The sequence below is a fragment of the Ostrea edulis genome, chromosome 8 (assembly GCF_947568905.1).
Source record: "Ostrea edulis chromosome 8, xbOstEdul1.1, whole genome shotgun sequence".
Taxonomy (NCBI): Eukaryota; Metazoa; Mollusca; class Bivalvia; order Ostreida; family Ostreidae; genus Ostrea; species Ostrea edulis.
In genome coordinates, this window is record NC_079171.1 from 47,474,727 (window position 1) to 47,497,277 (window position 22,551).

At 35.7% G+C, this 22,551-nt stretch overlaps 1 pseudogene; it reads left to right on the forward strand.

Moving 5' to 3' along the window:
* Window positions 1-1,081: 1,081 nt before the first annotated feature.
* LOC130049721 (multiple epidermal growth factor-like domains protein 10) lies at window positions 1,082-22,374 on the forward strand (annotated as a pseudogene).
* Window positions 22,375-22,551: the final 177 nt, after the last annotated feature.

The following is a 22,551-nucleotide window of genomic DNA, read 5'->3' on the forward strand; positions in this document are numbered from 1 at the left end:
ATCAGGTAAACGGAGTTATCCGCAGTCAAATCAGTGTGCCAAGAACGGCTTAACAATCGGTATGAAACACGTCAGACAGCATTTGACCCAATGCGAGGTTGTATTGACGAACTAGATCGTTATAACGACCATAGAATTTGCGAAATGCTGACTTCAATCGAGGTCCTGTGTGTCAAAGAAAAACAGCCGAATCATCTGCTTCATTAACGATAAAATATTTATCGATTACTCTTCGCCCGAATTTGTCACACTGTATGTTAGTACGTACTTAACATTAAACAAGTTATATACGCAAAATATACCCAATGAGAAATGTAAAATAACAAACAACGATCAGCTTTATAGGTTCATTCAATTTTCATATTAGAAGCATGAATATTTATTTTCATTAAACTTTCGGTTACTATTTTTCAAAGCTATGTTGTATATTTTATAGGAGGGCACATTTCTCTTGACTCTCATGAATTATATTGCATGTAAGAAAGACAAAAACGATAGTTAATATTCAATTTCCTGATTTCATTTAGTTGTTCAAAGGTATCAAGTAATTCCAAAAGTGAGCCGCTGCTCAATCACTTAGTTATTTAATTCAGCATTTGGCAACATGTCATGTAAGCTCATGACATAGTGCATACAATGTGGATACTCTATTTTCATGAAAGTAATGCGGTACGTTTTACTCTAACAAAACCAATTGATTTAAACATGTAATTTTAGGTCCGGGTAGGTACCCCAGTAGACTTGCCGGATTTTTCCTTTACGTGTCCAACACTACGACAAAGCATGACGGCCATCTTTGTTTCCATGAGATACAGAATGTGACCGGCACACCAATAGAGAACCAGAGAATAAGTTGTTCTGTTCACGGACGATATGTTATATACTACAACGAACGGACACCGGGTGTCTCCTATCCTAGTTATTACTCACAATACGCATACAATGAACTGTGTGAAGTGGACGTTTATGGTAAGTTCGAAACTTACACAAAATGGCATATATTCGTTTCATTAATGGGATGTGCTCATCAATTATTGTTGAAATAGATATCTTAATGTATATATATTTTCAATTTCATTAAATAGGGTGTCCTGACCCAAAATATTATGGAGATAATTGCAACCAAACGTGTCCTGGTGGATGTCAGGATAAATGGTGTGACGTCATTAGAGGATATTGCATGAACTGCATTCCCGGATATCAAGGTCCTCGCTGTAATCAAGGTATATATATTTTGATCAATATTGGTAGGAAAAGCGTAGTTGTTTTTTGTGGGGTTGTTTTGTTTGTTTGTTTTTTTTTTTTTTTTGTTTTTTTTTTTGTTTGTTTGTTTTTTTTTTTTTTTTGGTTTAATGTGTTATAGGGCAATATCTTATCAAGAACGGTAATCCTCTGCTTAGTGTTAGAAAAAAACAAAACTGAATGGAAATATGATGTTTACGTTCAGGGAGTCGACAACAGATGTATTATCATGGATGGGTCCGTGTTTGCCCAACTCTCTATTTTGTATTGGTTATATTAGTTATGAAATTGATCACTGTTAGTTATATTCACCTTTCTTCAATTCAAGTTTCATTTCAAGTGAAATTATACAACAATTTCGCGCTCTTTGGAGATGTTTTAAAACCGTTGAAAATTTCTTAATGTCGAGGAATATCTGCAATCCTTGAATATTTGTGATATATACACATAACGAGCACATTTTTAAACAAGAGGAACAGGATATGATTGGTTGAGTGTATCCTGATTAAATATTGCTTAACGTCTCGCTTGAGAATTTTTCACTCATATGGAGACGTCACTGAGAACGGTGAATCGCTTCAAATTTAGGTCTATGCTCGACGCTTACGGCCACTGAACAGTGAAATGCATTTAAATAATCGTCAAACATAGGGTTCAGATACCATTTATATCATACACTTTTATTGTAATGCAATTATTATAAACTATCTAAGCATATTTTGCAGCATGTGATGTGCAGACATATGGACCCGAGTGTTCTTCACTATGTGGTACTGCAGTGATGGAGAGACCTGTCACCATGTCAACGGCACGTGTTTACAGGGATGTAACGAGGGTGTGGAGGGAGAGAAATGTCAGACACGTGCGTTTCTTTACATTGATTTTGATAGAACGGTTTACGATTCTGATATAAGATATTAAGATTTAAAACAATACATAAATGTATATTTTACCAGGTGTGGAACTAAATTCGAATTCAGTTATCTGAAACATATCTACTTCGATTAAAAACAAGTTCGATTTAAAAAGCCTATGTTTGGGGAAATTGTATTAAACATTATTTCATCTTTTACAATGTTGTTTACGTGGATGGGGGGGGGGGTACCTTTTATTCCTTGGGTAGGCACATGGGATCTTTTCTTAAGGGAGCAGCCAGAATAAAGTAATATAATTTGAAATTATAATTCAAGTCTTTTTCAGTATGTTTATATTCTATCTTTTTTTGTTCATTTGTGAAACAACATTCTATCGTGTAACCGATATATTACCTGACAAACGAACACAGGACATACAAACAATGTCCTGCCTTAATTCAGCAGGGATCCATCAAATGACATGCAACTTGAATATCAGACATAACACATAGGGACACATCATCATAGGTGTTGGGTAAATCGTCGACTGCTGGACAGGTAGGTGGGGAGGGCTGAGTGAACTGGAGCTGCAGGTCACGGGGTAGGAATAGGACATACCAGTTCAAGGAGCATTTACGAGTACATACATATACACAAATACGTATCACTACAATACTGTTACAATCGGGGGGGGGGGGGTACCAACAGGCGGTTGCTTGATATTTTTTATTAAAACTTGCTATGTCAAATATTAAGAAAGCGCCTGTTGGTATACATTCATCCACAAAATCCACCGTCTTTAAATTCATAATAATGTATTATTATGAAGTATTAATTTGAAACGGTGGATTCTGAGGATGACTCTCTGTTTTCTTTGTAATTTCTGCTTCCCTTCTTCCTAATAAGCCTTTTGATTTTACAAAATGCTGACCTCATAACATTCTTGCATAAAATGTTTTCCATTCCGTCTCGTTTTCCGTTCCACGTTTTAGCAACACCCGGTTAACACCATGGCTTCGTGCCGCATGCCATTTAGTTGAGTTTGACTAGGATGTATATAAACTCTATGTTGAACACCTTTCCATTGTTTGTGTAACTCAAGAGTACTGTTTCTGTAATATACATTAACACTTATTGTAAAAGAGGAAAATAGTCATTTGTGTATTTGCTCAAGGTAAACTTACTGTGAAAAGTGAATTGGAATATTTTGACATTTTTATTATTTCCGATCTCTATTATAATATTGTCATGTTAGATTAACAGAATGCATGTACTGTAAAAGATAACTCATGTATGTGTGACATTTTACGTTTGACATGTAGGTACTGGATTCCTTTCTAAATTTCAAATGTTGACATAATGTAAAAGATTGTCTTATATTGGATTTGTTTATTGTAACTGTTTGAAATTAATTCTTATGAAATGTGAATATAACAAACACTGAGCAATCTCATGTCTCCGACCAGCAATACAAAATAGATATTTGGGCAAACATGGACCCCTGAATATACCAGAGGTGGGGATAGGTGCCTAGGAGAAGTAAGCATTCCCTGTCGACCGGTCATACCAACCGTGAGTCCTATATCCTCATCAGGTAAACGGAGTTATCCGTAGTCAAAACCAGTGTGCCAAGAACGGCCTAACAATCGGTATGAAACACGTCAGAAAGCATTTCACTCGACGATAAGTTGTATTGGCAAACTAGAGCATTATGACGACCATAAAATTTGCCAAATGCTGACTTTAAACGAGACTGTTGAAATCCCTGTACCATCAACTTTTTTGTCAGTAGCCTCGATTTAAAAACTGACCATACGCAGAAAAATCGCTCGCATATGGATTCAGATGAGAAATATAAACAGCATATGCGGGTGATAATGGAATATTGTTACATAAATATGGGAAATCGCAACTGTATTTGCAGTTTCGTATCCTCATCCTATTTGTAATCAAACGATAATTACCTGAAAATTCCTAGTCAGAGGCTCGCGTTTGCACATCAGTCAAGGTCTGGTTATGACAGGCTCATCAAAACTCATATTTCTTTTTTTTTATCTAGATGCATGTCTTTTTATGTGCATTTAGTGTGTAGTTTACGACCAAACATTGCCTGTGATTCATACATGCTGGTGCTGGTATGCTATAATGTGATAAGCATGCGCCAATTCCTATCTAGATTTTCTCTAACTCTGACTAAATCCACACCCCATCAGAGTCCCATGCAAGGGTATTTAAACACTGTGTAGAAGAAAAACCAAATTAATTCTACTTCAAACATGGGACCATTCACTTTCCCACATACTTAAAGAATCTCCGCTGGGTCCTGTAGGTTTTGGTTGGAAACTATCAATATTATCAAAAATAGATCCCGTGTCACAGTAGGTTTGGCATGATAAAGATCATTCCCTACTTAAAGGCCATACGCACTGACATAGGCCTAATTTTGGCAGCCCTTCACGAGCAATGGTGGCGTCTCCATGTGAGTGAACAATTATCTGCAAGGACGTTAACAACACACAATCAATCAATTGTATGATGGGTGTCCAATAGTACTCATTTTGTCTTTATTTCCGTTAATAATATCTGACACGCAATTGTTTTAGTTTCTCGAACATAGCTAAAATTTACACATGAAACTTGCATTAGGCAGACAAGAAAACCCCGTGGGACATAATTTTTAAAAACATTAATTGGATAGTACCACTTTCTACGACACACAATAATTTGAGTTTGATTAAGAAAATTTTCACAGAATTTAAAAGCAATACTGGAAAGCCTATTATAATTATTTTGTTTTCATTCCTTATATGTAGCTTATCGGAGTTCATAATGTGTATGTTCCAGCTGATGCTTTCTCCTTCATACCGTGCATTACATTAAAAGGAGGAAGTTTCATTTGGAACACTTTAGGTTTGGGGAACTGTGGAGACATCTGTTGTCATAAACAATCTCTAGTTTCATTATGTCACTCTAATCGTACACTTCTACGAGCGATACTTGTTTTCGCTAAATCTTCTTTCACTCAGAAATCGTGCAATCTTATACCAGCAGACATAAATTACATAAGCTAGTAGGCTACATCTAAATTCATGTAAACTATGCAGGATTGTATACACGCGGACAAAATAAAAAATGATTACGCCATGGAAATAAATATCCAATCCTGGGATTATGCAGAGGAAGACCCCTTTCGATTTTCAGATTTATTGCGGGGGTGTTTCTGACTTTTCAGTTTTCTGGTTAGTTTTCTTGGATTTAAGTATAAACGAAAAATTGATAACCTCTGGAAGAAGACCTGCTCTTTAGTACTTAGGGAAATGTTCTCTCAATATTTCAAATCTTGTCATCCCATCGGAGTTTCCCAATCTTAAACTCCAAGGTTCTATTAAACTATTATTGTATTGATGATGTCTGATTCCAGCCATATGTGACACTGTACATGTTACTAGAGAGGGATTGTTTATGAATAACAATGCTCGGAACGGTTGAAATTATTTGAAATCAAGAAGGATATACTGTTTCATATCAACTATCTTGCATAGCCTGGTTTTCGATGAATAAAGAAGGTGAAGATAATTAATGATGATCAATCTCATTGTTTCAATAATAAATAGAACCTTAAGAGTATTTCAAACAGACCCCTGGGCACACTAAAGAACGAAGCAGATGCCCAGGAGGAGTAAGCATCCTTTGTTGACCGACCATACCCGTTATGAGCCCTGCATATTGATCACAGTAATCCGTAGCCAAAATCAGTATGTAAAGAACGGTCTTACAATTGGCATGACGTACGCCAGGCAGCATATGATCTACTAAAGGTTGAATTTGTAAATTAGATGCATACAATGACTGTGTACCAACAACTGTTTCCATATTTGTACCGCCAAATAAAACGAGGAACGAATGTTTGTAAGATTGAGACATTTAACGAGAGAATGTTTTGCTTTACATTATATCTTTATAGACTGTATACCTGGTTTTTATGGAAAGAACTGCGGACAGAGATGCAGTGAGAACTGTAAAGTGACACACCACTGCAACAGATTCACAGGGGAGTGTGACGGGGACTGTAAACCGGGATGGCAGATGCCAACCTGTCAGGAAGGTAAATATATGTCAGAGGGAATCTAATTAAAACAAATCAGCGGTCAGTGTTTAAAAATATTTTATTTGATAATGAAAGGTGAATATAACGAACAGTGATGAATCTCATAATTCCTATCAGCAATATAAAATAAAGAATTAGGCAAACAAGTATCCCTGTATATATCAGAGGTGGGATCAGGTGCCTAGGGGAAGTAAACATCCCCTGTCGACCGGTCACAACCACCGTGAGCCCTACATCTTGATCAGGTAAACGGAGTTGTCCGTAGTCAAAATCAGTGTACCAGGAACGGCCTAACAATCGGTATAAATCACGTCAAACAGCATTTGACCCAATGGTAGGTTGTATTGGCAAACTAGATCATTATAACGACCACAGAGTATGCAAAATGTTGACTTTAAACGATACTGTTGGAACCCTTGTGCCATCAACTTGTTTGTCAGTTGCCTGCTTCGATTTAAAAAAGATGACCATAAGCAGACCAAGTTCTCGCGTATCAAATCGGTTGAAAGACATAAATACAATATGTAGGTGATACTGGAATATTGCTGCATAAAAATGCGAAGTTAACGATGTAGAGGCTGAAGTCATCCCGTTTTCCTCAAAGTTGAGTTGCGAGTGAAACATCCAATTATGAAGTAGAAGTGGACGACTATGTGGTGTCCTTCATTTCGAGTTCACTGGGATATATCGAATCAACATCTGAATGAAAATTAGTATTTTTAATAGATAATACCTCGTTGATAAATCTATTTGTCGAATTAAAGGTCACAGCAAGATGTTTTTTCTTCTCATGCATATTTTTTTAATACATTCTGCTTCACAGAAATATGAAAACAGGTTAAATAACAAAGGAGCACAGTTCGTTCCCATGGGGATTCCAACATACTGTTAGGAGACTTGATCACGAAAGACCACAAACATAGTGTCCATGAGGAACTCAAGCATAGTGTTTTATTTCAACTTCCGAGTACTTGTGCGTGGAATCAGAGTAGCGTTTAACAAATTCATTTTTTGGATGACTGATCACTATATAAGAATGTTTGCGTTTTCCATATTTGTTGACGAAGGAACTGTCTATGATGTAAAAAAGTTTAGTCTTTAATTTATTGTGAGGAAGGGACGTTAAAGTTTTGAAAATCCATACGTTTTAATGTCGTTGATTTGAGAAAAGTTATGCAAATTCAAGTTTACTAAGTTCTTTAGAATATTTTTGAATCCACAATTGATTTACACCACTTCTGGCATATGCAGTCGCACATTACGTTTGTAGTTTCTCCCTCCCAGCTGTTAATATTTTCGGGAGGAGCAAAGATAGTGGCTTAATAAAACATGCATCATTGTTTGTAAAGATTTTATAAATTTTAGGAATTCAGTATAGGCACGGTAACTCATATGTATCCGACCCACAGACTGGGATATTAAATGTATCTAAAACTGAGACATGGTTTTATAGAATTTCTTCGTTTGAAAGGGCAGTTGGATTATGATTACGATTAGCAAAAATGGAATTAAAATACAGTTGTAACAATGAACCTTACAAACAAAGATAATGTTGTTACACGCTTTGTCAGCTGGAACCAAAATATATCATAATATTCTTCTGATACTTTTAATACATTCTGACAATGTATCAAGTTTTTCTTTTTCATATTTAGCCCATTGTCTGGTATAATCCTCGACAGAAATCATAACAGAGATGGAGTTCTGTCGTCAATTTAAAGACCGAGGTTCTCTGTACTTAGGAACTTTTCGAATAAGTTATATGAAATTCAATTTTATGAACATAACCAGTAATGACATGTCCAGCTGGACTATAGCTGAAAGAAGATGAAGAACAAGAACACGTAGGTGGATTAAGTATAAGATGGTCTATATCTATGTACTACAAAGTTTGTTTATAATCAACAAGTTTAGATACAATAGTAGATGCACATTTGTAGGAAACACTGTGTGTAAACTTGAACTTAAAATAAGTTGAAATACACAACTGAACTCTTTTATAACGAAGAATGTTGATCATGTTGACGGCATCAAGTCCTTTGTTTGAGAATTTGAGCTTAAGGAACTGGCAATGTGATTTGGAAGGAATATCATCCATGACCCGTGGCGGTTTATAGAGTCTGTGATTGGCAACACCAATAATCATAGAGTTAAGTGTATATTCAGGTGTTGACAAATCCAAGTATAGACTAGCGGTGGCCTCTTGAAATAACGTGTGTAAAACTCTCAGTGGAACAGAGTAAAGTTTTTTGCGAATATGATGTAGACCTAATTGCCTGTTGACGGAAGGTAAAAGTGAATCAAACGTGACATAATTTATATTTGGTGATTTATATGAACGACGTTCATGACTGCGTTTCCGTCTTTTAATATTGAGAAAGAGTCGCATCACATTCATGTTATTTCCTTGTTGACTTATCAAATTCTCCACATCATATACATGATCATTGCATCCATATGGAAATGCAGTACCAAAAGTCCTGATCCAGTTATCATCTCGTTGTCTACGAAAAGGGGTGCTTAATGTCTGGCTTTTTGTGTAATGGTATTTTCCCCAAAATCCTGACTTTCATTGACAAGATGGAGTGGTCGGTGAATTGAACTGCTTGTAAAGACCATCATTTATTTGAAATATGTGCCCCGATATCATTTTATTGTAAACACTTAAGATCATCCACATAAATTAAAATTACACCCAATACTGTAGACGTTAAATGATTTACAAGTCAAATTATCAAAAGTTTTGGTACAGAAAATATTTCTGGTGAGATTACTACTAAATTAATTTCTACATTGTTGTACGGAACATTTGGAGATCCAGGACATGAGATCTGAAAAGGAATCATCAACAATATTTCTTAAAAGAACATGACAATATTTAATTTGGGTATACGTATTTTAATTTTTGTACCAAAGCTGATAATTATTTGACTACATACGACCAATCTTTTATGTTTTGAAGAGTAATCCAAGGGACACCAACCAAACTGTTGGAGCATGTGCCCCATACTGGACGACGTGTCAGTCAGTATTTATATTCATATCGAGCGACACGTATCCTCGGGAACATACTACCCACCTGTAAAGATATATGATCGATGGTTAAATGAAAGGTGAATATAACGAACAGTGATCAATCTCATAACTCAAAATAGAGAATTGTGCAAACACGGACCCCCTATTGATTTTGAGGTCACAGGGTCAAACTAGACATAGGTATATATTGACAGCTCAATTCTAGAGAACTATTTGCTTGACAGACATCACTGGTGTATCTTCAGAAGTAAATGGCCCCTATGGATTTTTGAGGTCAAGGGTCAAACTGAACAGAGGAATATACTGCCTGTTGAATGTATATGGAGAATCCTTTACTCAACAGACATCAAACTTGTTACACTAGTACATATCTAGCAGATGCCCCTATTGATTTTGAGGTCACATGGTTAACAGGCAAGGGTCAAACTGGACAGAGGAATATACTGACCGCTCATTATCTACAAAAAACTTTGCTTGACAGACATCAAACTTGTTACACTGGTATATCTTCATAAGTACATGGCCCCTATTGATTTTGAGGTCACATGGTCAAATGTCAAGGATAATATTCGGCATAAGAATATACTATCAAATCAATATAATAAGAACCCTTTTCTTGATAGACATCAAACTTCATAAGAAGATGGCCCCTATTGATTCTGAGGTCATATGAGTAAAGGTTAAGGGTCAAAATGGACATAAAACAATATTGTCCGTTAAATATCTGGAAAATCCTTTGTTTGACATACATCAAACTTGGTACATTATTACATCTTCAGGAGATGACCCCTATGTATTTTGAGGTCACGTGATCAAAGGTCAAATGTCAAACTAGACATAGCAATATACTGTCTGTTCAAAGTATGGAGAGCCCTTTGCTTAACATACATCAAACTTGGTATACTGATACATATTAAGGAGCAAATGACCCCTATTGATTTTGAAGTCAACTGGTCAAAGATCAGGGTTAAACTGGACATGGTAATATATTGTATACTATATTTTAAGAGTAATGTGCTTGATTGACACCAAACTTTGTATACTGGTATAGCAAAATGGGTAGATGATCCCTATTGATTTTGAGGTCACATGGTCAATCCACTCTGGACATAGGGATATATTATTAGCTCAATAATTTGAAATGGTTTGACACTGCTATAAATTAAATGATGCATGTGTATGAACTTTTTCAATGTTGTACCATGGAGAACATATGTTTTACAAACATTTATTGTTGTGTGCCTGGTTTGATATTTCTCATACACCTTTATTATCAAGATCGGAATAACCCTATTTATTTTGACTTCAAAATTCAAGTTTCTAATTCACTTCACATAAGAAGCGTGAAGAAAATCTATATTCCACCTTCCTGTGCGTTTGATTTGATACTTGATTCTTGGAAGACTGGATTAACTAAGTTTACCTGATCAAGATACAGGGGTCACGGCGGGTGTGACCCTCGATAGAGGATGCGTACTCCTACTAAGAACCTGATCTCACCTCTTGTATATCCAAGTTATGTTTTTGTCCAACTGTTTATTTTGTATTGCTTATAAGAGTTTTGAGATTAATCACTGTTCGTTATCTTCACTTGTCATACTTCACATGTAACTTTGTTGTCAGGAGACGAAACATCCTATCGATTTCGGGAGGCAAAACTCAAGATCACTACGGGACTTCAAAATAAAGTTTTATAGACACTCATTGTTAGAGGATTTGCCCCACCTCTTGTTATGCCCCCTCCCAGAAGTGGGACATATTGTTTTAGTGTACTTCTTTCGCTTTTCCCTTTTCCCACTTTTTCTTCTTCCGATTCTCATACGAAGTTTGTCCGGGTAACAAGTTTTTTGTCTTTGTAATAGGCCTTTGATATTTAGTATGTGGGTATACTATGATACGACAATATGTCCTGTGTCATTTTTGATGGCCTTTGACTTTTTATGTAATTGTCAAATAATACAATTTTTGGGGCATTTATGTTGTCCGGACCATAGTTCTTTGACATAGGCATGTGATATTTGGTATGTTGGTAGGTTTACTCTACTACCATATTTTCAATATTGTTCCTTGTTTGAAGCACATACACATTTTCTGTACATATAGGCGAATGTAATATACCGTAAGCCTTATTTTTCTACATTGAAGATGATTCCTAAAATGTTTGTAAAAAGCCATGGAATATGGAAGGGAAAACATCAGTTTTATTGTGCTAAAACAATTCTTCCTCGTATGAAAATATAGTTTTATAATATTTTTTTTAAAATTTTTATAATGATTCTATTGTACCTTTAAAATAATTTGTTTCCTTCGTTCAGGAATGAAATCTTTATGATTTTCATGCTGACTTTAAATATTCTATATAGTTTATTTTTCTATGTTGGTTTCTTCCAGAATGTGGCGGTGGGATGTACGGCGCAGACTGCACACAGAGATGTGGTCCCTGTCTAAACAACAAACAATGTCACCATATTAACGGCACGTGCTTGAATGGCTGTTCTTCCGGATATCAGGGAGGCCACTGTGAGGAGAGTGAGTTTTTACGTGACTCTATGTATACATGTAATCGGTATCAAATAGACATATCCAAAGCAAGTACAGCGATATGACCTTAGGAATGAATACATTGACAATGCTAATAAAACATTGGAGGGTAATTACTAGCATTGCTACTAGCGTTAATACACCAAGGATTAGATGTTGTATATTTTGAATGGCTTTCACTACATCACAGGAACTGTGAACGAACGCTGGACGGTTTGGGCACGGTTTAAGCGAAATCGTTCTCAGCAAGAACGAAATCTTTTTTTATCTGGAACGTAGAGCTTTGAGATTGGAAACGAACGGTTTTTTGTCGATAATGGAACGTTTGGTCGAAGATAGGAACGCACGGTTTGACCTCGATTTTAAATTCTGTCGATCTGATATTTTGGTACTTTTTCAAATCAGTATTTTGCAAATTGTATGGTTGTTATAACAATCTAGTTTGTCAATACACTTATCATTGGATCAAATGTTCTCTGACGTGTTTCACACCGATTTTGTGACCGTTTTTTGGCACTGATTTTGATTATGGATAACTCCGTTTACTTGAGTAAGATATCGAGTCATTCTTTAATACGATATTGAATGTCAAACATGGATACCGATGCAAAGACATGCTTCTCATTTACAGTTGAGTACCGTGCTATAATTCGGTAATGGTATTTTAAAGGTAAATCAGACAAAGAAATACACAGTGAGTTAGTAGATGTTTATGGGTATTCTGAACCATCTTATGCTCAGGTTAAATTCTGGGTAGGGGAATGCAAACGCGGTAGAACGTCTTTAGAAGATGAAGCCAGTTCTGGACGCCCACTAGTTGCCATCACCGAAGAAATATGTAGGAAAGTTCGGGTCCTGGTATACTGTGATTGGCGAATTCAGGTGAAATACATAGTGCAGGCATTAGGCATTTCACGTGGTAACGTTTCAACAATCGTACATGGTCGTTTAGCCATGCGCAAGCTAACAGCCCGTTGAGTTCCCAAATCCCTTAGTGATGAGCAAATGGCAACAAGAACATCAATATGCAGCGCCTGGTTGAAGCGTTTTCGGTAAACAAAATCAATATATGCACCCATGGTTGCATGAGCCGAGTTGCATGGAATACATTGTAAAGTCAGGAATGATGTGACATATTTATAATTGTGAATATTCCGATTTAAACTTTTAGAGTTAATATGCATATCCGGATATTTCTAAAATTGTCAAACTTTTTTCAGGACTGTGACCTTGACCTTTTTTCTCCAGAATCAATAGGGAGTCTTCCTATCCTGCTATCCAACAATATAACCAAGTTTCATTTGATTCAGTTTTAAACTTTTTAAGTTACTGTCCAGAAACCATATTTGTCTGAAGTTTTCAATCTATTTTCCGTCACTGTGACCTTCACCGTTGACCTTTTTTCTCCAAAATCAATAGGGGCGTTGCTGTGCTGGTATCCAACAATATATCTAAGTTTCATTTGATTCAAATTAATTTTTTTGGAGTTATCCTCCTGAAACCAAAATTTTTTGAATTTTAGATCTATTTTCGGTCACTGTGACCTTTCACCTATTTTCTCCAAAATCAATAGGGGTCTTCCTTACTTCGTACTTAACAATATCTTTAAGTATCATTTGATTGGGATTAAACAAATTGAGTTATCATCCGGAAACCAATTTTTTATGAAATCTTCAATATATTTTCGGTTACTGTGACCTTGAGCTTTGACCTATTTTCTCCAAAATCAATAGGGGACTTCCTTACCTGGTACCTAATATCTCTAAGTATTATTTGATTCAGATTTAAACTTTCTGAGTTATCATCCGGAAACCAAATTTTTCTGAAATGTTCATTTTCGGTCACTGTGACCTTGATCTTTGACCATTTTCTCCAAAATTGATAGGAGTCTTCCTTACCTGGTACCCAACAATATATCAAGGTTTCATTTTATTAAATTTTACACTTTTTGAATTATCATCCGGAAACCAATTGTTGACGCCCGCCCGCCCGTCCGCCCGCATCATCAAACTAATAGCCGAGTTCAACTTCGTTTCAACTCGGCTAAAAGATTAATTTTGCGTCTGGTGACTGTAGATGATACTTGGATTCATTATTATGAGTCAGATAATAAATCTCAGAGTCGGCAGTGGGTAGGGCCTGGGTTCCCGATGCCAAAGAAGTTCAACACTCAACCATATGTTGGCAAGGTGATGGCCACAGTATTTTGGGACGTAAACACGTTACTATGTTGGACTTTGTATCCAAGAGAAGTACAATAACTGGAGTGCACCATGCAAACTTGGTAGACCAGGGGAGAACCGCCATCCGTGAAAAAAAGCCTTGAGGTATACTCTCTAAAGATGTTTTGCTGCAACAGGACAATGCAAGAGTCCACGCTTGCAAAGTTTTAATGTATGCTGTAGGGCAAAACGGGTATGAATTAATACCACATCCTGCCAATTCGCCTGATCTAGCTCTTAGCGACTTCTTCCTATTCCGAAACTTGAAGAAAGATACCCATGTACGTCATTTCCGATCTGACGAAGAAGTAGTTTCAATATCCACTATCAAAAAAAAAAGAAAAAGAATCTGCATATTTTTTTCCATCAACAATACCCCTTTTATTTATTTATCGGGTTCAACATGAACTATGTATTTTCACATATTGTTTTTCTTCAGTAAGTTAATGTCCGTTCACATTGTTGATGAGAGTAAATTTGTCGTTTACCAGCCAAAACAGGCTCTGTCGTATCGTGAAGAACTGGTAATTTGTCTGTAAACTTGTAAGATATGAACTGCAGAGATCCCCAACTTCGTACAACTTTTAAACATTGTGTTGAATCAAAAACGAGTCTTCTTCCACCTTGTCAAAGCGCCATGTTGACCTAAAATAACATATTTGACGCGTGAGTTCCCAATAACTACATACATACGGGGACAAACAATTTGAGGGAGTAAATGTTTAAAGGAACGGACAGTTTCAGATGAAAACCGAACGGTTTGGTCTGGAAATGGAACGCTTTTGTTTGGGAACGTAACAATTTCATACTGGAATGGAACAGTTCTTATCGGGAACGGAACGGTTTAAGTGATGTAACAGTGCACTTCAGGATCTGTATATTTATAAAAAGAAAATTTACCTCCAGAGGCGAGATATTTGATGGAGTTACTCAGGCACAAATCGTTTGCCTTGTAATGAAAACTTTTAAAAAAGGTTAAACGCGCATACATCTACACACTTCGTTGGTATTCTCTACCCAGAGTTCCGTGCGCTTCTCGCACTACACTTCTGTCAACGGCTTTTTTACAGAAATCATGTAAAAAGTTTCTAATATCCTACATCTATGTTTGGACTAATTATTTAATCATATTATGAACTGTTTTTGGTGCAATTGAATTTATGCTTACTGTAAATTGTTTAAAATCGCCGATTTTTGTCCTAAATTTGGAACTACTTCGTAATATGCGTATGAATGCAGGGCATCCACGTGGTGGAGATTTAAATGTAAACATGGAATCAAAAGTAAGAAAGGTTGTAAAAATACGATAACACTTGTAAAATAAGAGATAAACAGCTAAATGGCAAATATGTACTCATTAAAGTGTCACAGAGCTATGAAAGGAACCGTATGTACCACTTATTGCCAGAACCTTTAAAGGGAAGGGAAAAACGAGAATTATTATTTATATCATGTGATTATATTGTCACGTGATTCCAAGCGTTGACAGAGGTGTATGTGAAGGTTGCGTAACGCGCCCTCTGGTGCGAGAATGACTTCGTTGGGCGCCATAGATATTGTTATTTAAAATTGTGTTATAGTTATAACATTTAAGCGTCAATAATTCTTTTCACTAGATTGCACCAGTGGATATTTCGGTATCAATTGTGAGAACAGCTGTACGGTGTACTGTGGTAGAAATAGTAGTTGTGACGGGATCACCGGGATATGTGACGATGGCTGTATAGAGGGTTGGAGCGGACCTCTTTGCGGTGCAGGTAATCATATACAGAAATATGTAACCTTCCGTTTTAACTGTTTGAATGACAACTTCTGTGCGGAAGTGTCAATCAGATCTTTTTTTGTTACAAATATATTTGTAGCATTCCATTTTACAATAAAAGAATGTAGTTGTCTTCAAGATGAAACAACATACACAGGAATAAAATAATTATTTCAAATGTTTTTAAAGATAAGTCAAAATGACAAATAACATAACTATCATAGATAAGATTTTTCAATTATTGCTGAAAATGTATAGGAACTAAATGCATAGTCAGGAAAATCAGAAAGGTATCTACAACAATTGTGAATTTTGCAACCCCTGGGTTCTGCCTCTAGGGTCCACAATAGTCATGTAGTGTAAAGATAACTTATATAATGTGCACATTTTTCCCCATCAGTATGCATACTTTCTTGAGCATTTGTTTTAAGAGCACACATTCTTTTATACCGTTGTGGAATATTATAATTTATTTCATTGATATACTCGTACATGAGGAAACGTATATATTGTATAACCATGACGCTAGTGGTACTTTTAACTAATAATCAGGTGACCTATAAGGTGTGTGGGTCTTATCTTGAGACTATCAGCAAAATCAAAGTTTTGCAATTGATAAAATTGATAATCACTCTGATGATTACAGACCCATCCTGTAACCAAACCCTTTACCTCCAGGGTCATGATAGTTAAAATATTGGTAAAGGACTGCCTGTTCCTTCTTCATACCCATTTACTTTTAATTGCATGACAAATATTTTAAATGCTTTATACATAAACACTATATCCCAAGTTAGACCCTGACATGGGATCCAAGTATCTACCCCGTAGATACTTATCAAGACGAAGTTGAGAATGTTCAATTGAAGACACATAGAATAACTATTATAAATTTGTTACAACACTGGTACCAAAATTCCCCACCCCCATGATGATACAATTTGTAATTTTGGTGAAGTGTTATATGTACCTGCTTCTTCTAAATATATATGTAGTTCCAATTCAGCATCAATAAAGATGTTATCTAAATATTTCCCCTGATATCACAAAATTTACAATATCTATGAAACATAACTATTTAGTTTTATATTCTTACAGATGTGCAATTATATGTAAGATATTGTTTGAAAACTGTTCATATTTTGTCAGTTTTAACCTCGCACTTTTGCTGCATGGGTGCAGGAGTCCTGAAAGTAGTAGCTTACGTCTCCCTTACCACAAAGGTGTTTCATGCCAAATTTTAAAAGAATTAAAAGGGTAGTTATCAAGAGGAAATTAAAAAAAATGGTTCAATTGTTAATGAACGACGTAGACCAGGTCACATAAGCGAGTAAGATGATGTAAAAAATTGAGGAATACATTATATTGAAAATATACTTGATATAATTAGTAAATAACGACAACATATGCAATAAGGTCGTTATACAACTACAGTACCAATCAGATCCAAACTGACACCCAAACAGTCCTGGAAAGCAGTCCCGAAAACTGCTCTGGGGCTGCTCTTTAAAAACGTGGGACTGCCCTTGGACTGCTCTAGAAAGCAGTCCCAACAGTCCCCGGTACTGCTTTCTTAGACTGCTTTATTCAATCAAGCGTGATTGAATCACGAGCTATTATGATTGACAAGAAAGTCTCGCCTATCGTGTATTCAAAATATACACGATCACTTCAGGTTCTTTCACCGCTTACTGACACACTTTCACTAGAGAATTTGAGAAAATAATGGATGGAAATAAAATAACAAGAATATCTCCCTACATTCGGCGGCGGATAATTTTGATTAAAGATAATGGATTGAATAATTCCCAAATACGCGAATCCATCAACAGTGAAGATAATGTTCTAGTATTCAGACAAGGAATATCAGAATATTTGATAAAATGAAATCCATTGGACCATTCATTTGATAGACGAGTCTGTAGATGATTTTTGAGGGGAGATGGGGTATGGGGTCGGCAGCTTCGATCTGAAGGGGAAAGCTACTCAGGTATACTGTGTTCATGGAGACGGGGGATATGGGATGCCGTCGTGTGTTTACAGGTGTCAAACAGGGCTATCGTGAGTAGGAAAAGAGCAATTATTGTTAAATGTTGTCGTCTGTAACGCTTTGAACAGGTCTATTCGGGAACATGCACTTTACAAACACTGTACCTTAGATTTCAGGTTAAAATAACAAGTGTACATATACACTTTGATTGGAATCTTCACAATTAATTAAATGTATCGAAATGTTGTAGTGAAATTAAACAATTTTACAATGATGGCAATAAGTAACCCATATCTAACCAACTATTTACAAATTAAAAATACATGTACACTTACATGTAAGTGGAAAGCAGTTTTTGCTAGTTTAATATAGACGATAAGTGAATAAATCATTTAAACACACGTATTTCAATAACCCAGTAAAGAAATAAATATAACTATGCTACATGATTTTCAGAACCCAAGATACACTTTACATATATGAAATATTAAAAATAATAATAATGAATGACAACAACAAAATTGCCGGATAAAACATGGACGTCAATTGATTCTACGTTGTGAAATTGTGGTTATCAGACTTATTAACTCTGCATGTATCTTTCTCTCTCGTATTCATAAATTATCATTTTGTTCTAAAGCCAAGAAAAGGTGCCCCACAAGTATTTTGAATATATACTGTTTTCATGTATTATGTATTGTTTTTCCCTTTAGTTGCAATTTAAGTCATTTATCTTCGATTTCGACTATCGCATTGACGCACTCCAGCGATTATCGACAATGTTTATTGATAATCTAACTGTCGGTTTAGCTCCTCCCATTTGTTGTTTTAACCCCGCCTACTGGGACTGATGGGACTGCTTTTATGTTTGTTTACTGGGACTGCTCTGGGACTGCTTTCTGTAATGTTGGGTCTGGTTAGTAGTGTAACGATCTGTACGTCCTGACCTACATTTTTATCATGAATTCATAAAGTATGATGTGCACCGAGATGCGATTTTTAAACAGCGTTGTGATTTTCTTTTGTTTTGCGGGAAGCCTTAGCTACGTGGCGTACATTTGACTAGTTAGTTTGCCAATAAAATCTAGGTTCAATGAAATATCCAAGATGAAGCAAATATGGAAGATTCTTTGGTGTCTTTAATTTCGAGTTAACTGCACTGATGCAGGTGAACTTTGTTAATAGACAACATGCTATCGATATATCAATGTCTTAATTTGCTCTTCATACGGTTTAGTTTTAGAGGTATTATCTTTTCCGACAATTTAAAAGGACGTAATTTAATATTTACCACCGCACAGCAGCTCTTAAAACTTAGGTTGAATATTGCGTCCTAACATTAAGTATTGCTGATCGAGTTTATAACCTTTATTTTCAGAAGAGTTAACATCATGCACTACAAGATGTTCGGATGACAACACCGCCATCATCATAAGTCTTGTAGTATCTATTGCCATAGTGCTCATCGGAAGTGTCATCAATTTCCTGATATGGAAGAGAAATCATCGTGAGTAAAAACAAGTTAAGACAGATGTATATTACAGGAAATGTATGTCGATTCCATATATCACTGCACTCGAAATAAAAGACAGAGTCGCCTACTTCTGCAGCATACTTTGAAAATAAATATTAACAGCAAACTAAGAAACTGAACTTTATGATAAACGGAATTATAATGAACAGTGATAAATTCTTTAAAATGCTATGAAGAATACAAAATGATAAATCACAAAAAGCAGGGCAGACATGGACCACTGGGTGCACCGGAGGAGGGATCAAGTGCCTACGGGGAGTAAGCATCCTCTGTTGATCGGTCACATCCACTATCAGCCCCATGCTCTAATCAGGTGAACCGTGACGTGTAGTTAAATTCAGTATGAATACCATACTATTTATGAAACAGATCATATTAACGTCAGGTCGTATTATAGCCACAAATAATTTATTTGCGAAATGCTGACTTTAAACGACATTGTTGGAATCATTGTATCATCAACTTATCTGTCAGTAGCCTGCTGATCATGCATAGAAAAGGTTCACGTGTTTCAAATCAGTTGGAAGACATAAATACAACATCGATCTACAAACCTCTTTACAAATGTTGTATTTTAAGATATACTACTTGTGTTTATTAACTTCATAATGTTCTCACATTACAATTATTTTACATTAATAAACATTTCTTGTCAGTATCCATTACATGTGCATTATATAGACGTCTGACTGATACATGTTATTCATTTCTGTATTGTTATTTCAGCTGAAAACGTAGAGAGGAGGTAATTATTATGTTCAATTTTGTATACCATTTCTCTAAATTAAAACGCGCATGAACAGTTGCTTATACATGTTTATTATTATTGATATAGATTTTACTATCAATTTCAGAGAAAACTCTAAAAGTGAACCAAGGACTGGTCATAATACAGGTGGGAAAGTATTTAACAATAACCTGCCTGTCACGATATAGTCAGTTTTATAGATTTTGCACACTTTAAATAACTGCATTGGAGCTAGTATGCGACTGTTGTTGATAAATGTGCACTAGTACATACAATTAAAGATCTAAACATGCTATGTTACATAATGAAATTTCATTGTTTTCTGTTTACTCTGTTTTAGTACAGTAGTTCTTGCCTTCTTTTCAAATGGTTATGTCCAACGATGTTTGATTTCACGTCAAATGACGTAATACTGAAAACCGCAGCAAATCTTACTTCCAAAACTTTGACGCTTGATATAATTTTACAACATTCCTCGTCGTCACGTCACGTTACGTTTTATCCGTATGTGGAAGGAAATCGACCTTCATTTGTTTGTCGGTTGATAAAATTTATATATTCTTAATTACTTTCAAAGCTCCAGATTAGTTGCTTCACTTGCTTCATGTGCTTATACCGATTGTTAGGCCGTTCCTGGCATACTGATTTCGTATACGGATAACTTCGTTTACCTGATCAGTATATAGGGATCGTGGCGGGTGTGATCAGTCGACAGGGGACGCTTACCTATCCTAGGTAACTGATCCCACCTCTGGTGTGTCCAGGGGTCCGTGTTTGCCCAACTATCTATTTTGTATTGCTTTTAGGAGTTATGAGATTGATCGCTGTTCGTTATCTTTATCTTTCCTTATACATTTAATTGTTGTTGTTGTTCAACATGCAGCGGTAATTTACGCCAGGAGTACAGATAACCCTTAAAACTTGCTAATGTGCATATCACTCCGAAACTAATTTATGTTACACTCATGATTCTGGAAACAATTTATACATGTATTTTTCGCTTAGCGGATTATAAAGCGTAAACTGACCCAAACCAAGTTATACTCGTATAACTTGCCCCATAATTAAAGTCATTCCTTAAATAATCCTCATTAAATTTGAAGTCGATTTTTTTTTCAGATAAACCAAGCTCTTCGAGTGGGTATGTATGTGTTGATTTGTTTAAAGAATTAACTTAATGTTCGGGTGGTTTATAAACAAGTGCACCTTACATTATTTACTGCCCCACCTTTTGGCAATATCTTGATACTACAATGCAAAACACACTACAAAAAAGAAATCTTATTATTATTTCATCATTTGAATTAATGCACAATGGGATAAATCGGCAATTTTAAAAAAATGACATCAACTGAAATTTGCCTCTCGTGTATTTCTCTATAACAGGGTTGAATCCCCGTATGCAGGACTGGGTTACGTCGACAGGGCGAACATGTACGAGGAACTCCACAATTACACCAAATGTGCTGGAAAAATATAAGACAAAGATATTAATTAACTTTGTTTCCTTGCATATATTTCCACCGCATTCAGTTTTCTCTGGTGAACTTTCACATAGAACATATTGAATTTTTTTTAGTGAGTATAAATGGATTTCAATATAATGTTATACATTCAACAGAATCGAAATCTTTATTTTGATAGAATCTTAAACACAGTCAGGATATGCTTTTTTCATGTCTCTCAAATAGTTTGCTACACACGGACGTGTTCTTCGTATGATCAGTTTAGAAATCAAGACAGGCTACTGACAAATACGATACTGTTACAGGGGTATCAACAGTCTCGTTTAAAGTCAACATTTTGGAAATTACAACAGTCTCTTTTCCTAAAAAAAACCCATCATTGGGTTAAATGCTATATGACATGTTTCGTACCACATGTACGGCCGTTCCTGGCACAATGATTTTAACTATGGTTTACTTCGTTTACTTAATCAAGATATACGGCTCACGACGGGCTTCACCGATTGACAGGTGGTTCTTACTTCTCCTAAGCATCTGACCCTACCTGATACCTGATACATCTGGTGTATCAGAGATCCCTGCCATTTTATGTCCAGTGTGGAAATTGTGAAATCGATCGCTGTTCGTAATTTTCATCTTTTCAAAAGTATTTGTTCAATTGCAAGAGAAAACATGTTTATCAAATAATTGAATATTACAAATTCAAGATTTCCAAGTGACGGAAGTGACAAGTCAAATGTCAATAACATTTTCGATTGTTGTAAAGGCCTTTGTGACGTGCATTGCTTGTCTTTGTGTTTCGATGTATTTATATTTCATTCTACTAAGTAGGGCATGTATTATCCCCATAAATTGTTCAATATTCATTCTTCACCATGAGTTTGCCGAAATAGTTTTTTTGTATGTAAAGCCATTTGGGTAATACTTGTTACACTCCTGATTTTCCAAACGTCTGCTGTATATTGTGCGAAAATCATGTCATATTTCAAAGTAATTTTGATTGATATTTTTATCACAAATATAAAGACAATATTGTCATGATGTTTTT